Consider the following 2622-nt stretch of genomic DNA (forward strand, 5'->3'; position numbering starts at 1 on the left):
TGTACAATATTTGATAATTTTTTATACTGCTACTGCTTAGGAAAGAATTCATCCTCTATAGTGTTAACAACTTTCTAGGGCACATGAGTGGCCCCTTGGGTAACTGGAGGATATAATGTTAACTTTTGAAAAATGAGGTTCTTACTCTAATACATACAGTAACACTTATGTTGTTTTAATGTTTTTTGCTTTTATTCTTAGATATTATTACAATGTAACAGTTCACAATATGTTACTTCTCACATTGTATGTACATGTTTATTATTTGATAACCTCAATAAAAATATTAAACAAAAAAAAAAAAATCTAGTAGTATAAAATAGTACATTCTCATGTATAAATCATACCAGTTTTTTATTGTTGCACAGTGTGTGTCGGTGATCATCAGTGCAACGAAGGGTGGTTTCCATATCCCTGTGGTCAGTTAGATATGGTATTTCAATTTTTTTTTAAGCTCAATGGATTTACTTTCATCTCGCATTTGGTGGCTTTGTCTCTTCTTGGGGGGACCTTGGGTTTCTGTTTTTTTCTCAGGTTTTTCTCAGATTTCAGTGTGGTTGGCAATTTGGCCATATGCATTTGCCAGGAAGTTGTAGTAACAATTTGGTAGTCTTTGTGGGTCACTGGGTTTTTTGATGTTTGATGACCAGGATTGGTTATTTGGTAGTTGTCTTAGCGTTCATGGAGTAATTTTGGGGATGGTGAAAAGTATGTACATTGTTTTTCGGCCCATTTGGAGTATGAAAAGTGATTATGTGAGGTGGGAGTCTCGGAGGGGGGAATCGTTGCCTCCAGAGCATGGAGTAGTTTGTATGGATGGTAGCATTTCTGGTCTTAGGCTGGTTTCTTGCCATATTCTGTCATTGGGTGCTTTGTTGAAGGGCTATTGCCCACCCTTTGATCATATTATTGCATGGTGTTGTTTTTATTGTGAAATGTTTAGGGTATGGGATGTTTGTTGATTTGTGGGAAGGTACCAAACATGTCAGTTTTCTATGTGGCATTTGTGGACGAAGCTATAAATGTGACTGGAGGGCGTATGCAGGGAACTGTTGGTTTTAGTTGGATTATGGGAGTCTTTTGTGGTTGCCCAGAAGTGGTTTTGGTTAAGGGTGTGATGGGGACCTAGAGTTGTTAATTTGGGATTCAGCGGGGGGAGCTTACGCTCTCGCTTGAGGGCTGGTGAGGCCTTGGCTTATACCCTTGCAGGGGTTTTGGTGGAGAAGGTTGGGTATTGCTTTTCCCTTTTAGGAGCTCACAGCTCTGTTTATGTTTTACAATTGTTGAGAGGATCCGTGTGGAGTTTTGGCTGGTACTAAGAAATTGTTTTGATGCTGGGGGACATGGGGTTAAAGGGACAGTGCACCGTAAAAGTGTTTTCCGATTGATGTGTTTTGTTCGGCCAGCTGGAGAGTATAAAATGTTTAAGAATTTTCAGGTTGATTTGTGTATATTGGTTAGCTGGTGTTGTGCTTTTAAGCCACAGCCTATTACAATAGGTTGAGCTTCAAGCTAATATCAGATCTCATTTTGTTATCACTTTTATTCACACAGACTTGCTTCATTATCTTATATCTGTTTGTAAAGCAAAGCTTGATACGTAGAAGGGACAATGGAAAATTAGCATTTTATTTCTTAAACTTTCCGCAACCCTCTCAGACTGTAATTTCGTCTGCCAGCTGTGTTTATATAGTCTGTCAATAGCATATATTCCAGTATCATAACTTAAAGGGTGAATGGTCCCTTTAACAGTAGTTTCTGGGGCAGGGGGCGTTTAGGTTACCTTTGGTAGTTTTGGCTTGGTTAGTAGTTTTGTTTGACAAAATGGATGGGTTCTATATTCATTCTGATTGGTACTTATCCAAGTTGGTTTTGAGGTTGTTTTAGTGCTTGGGGGACAGTGGCAGTAGATTGCAGATTACATTTGGTGTTGGTGTTTGGTTTTGGGAATTAAGTTGTATGGGGCCTTCCATCTTTTGGAATGGTAGTTGGGTTCTGGGTGTTGGTTTTAAATGAGATGGGTTATTTAGAGTATTGCAATTACTTTGTCTACTTCAGGAATAATGGTTTATGTGGCTCGATAGCCCCCGATAGCTCAGCTGGTAGAGCGGAGGACTGTAGAGTGTTAGCCTCAGTAATCCTTAGGTCGCTGGTTCGGTTCCGGCTTGAGGGAGATATTTAAACATCTTGGTGGTTAATCTGGTTAAGTTGAGTTCCACTGGGGTATTATTGTGGTTTACGGGGGATTCTTTTCCTTTGGGGTTACAAAGGCCGTTGGTGGCAGTGCTTGATGTGTGTCGAGCTGTGGCGGGGGGTGCTTGCCTACTTTGTGGTGGTTTTGATCAGAGTGGATTGTTGGTACCTCCTGTTTGATTGGCAGGGGAAAATTTTATATAAGGGGGCGTGCCCTTCTTAGTGGTAAGATCGGCACGTGTTGTGGATGGGCAAGCACCTTAGGGTTTTTAGGTAAATGTTTACCTGATTATTTGGTAATGTATGGATATATTATTTATGGTGTTCAATAAATCAAACTGCTGCCTTTATAACCCCACCTTCTTGTGTCATGTGTTTATTTAAACGGAACGTAAGTGCCTAGTATGGGGGTCAAGAGGAACCCTGAAG

At 40.2% G+C, this 2622-nt stretch overlaps 1 non-coding gene across 1 annotated transcript; it reads left to right on the plus strand.

Annotated features, from left to right (window-relative positions):
* The first annotated feature begins 2084 nt into the window (after positions 1-2084).
* On the plus strand, positions 2085-2173 carry TRNAY-GUA (transfer RNA tyrosine (anticodon GUA)). Its single transcript is given in 2 exon segments — positions 2085-2121; positions 2138-2173. It is a non-coding gene; the product is annotated as a tRNA-Tyr (tRNA).
* The last annotated feature ends 449 nt before the right edge of the window (positions 2174-2622 follow it).

The sequence above is a fragment of the Bombina bombina genome, chromosome 5 (assembly GCF_027579735.1).
Source record: "Bombina bombina isolate aBomBom1 chromosome 5, aBomBom1.pri, whole genome shotgun sequence".
Classification (NCBI taxonomy): domain Eukaryota; kingdom Metazoa; phylum Chordata; class Amphibia; order Anura; family Bombinatoridae; genus Bombina; species Bombina bombina.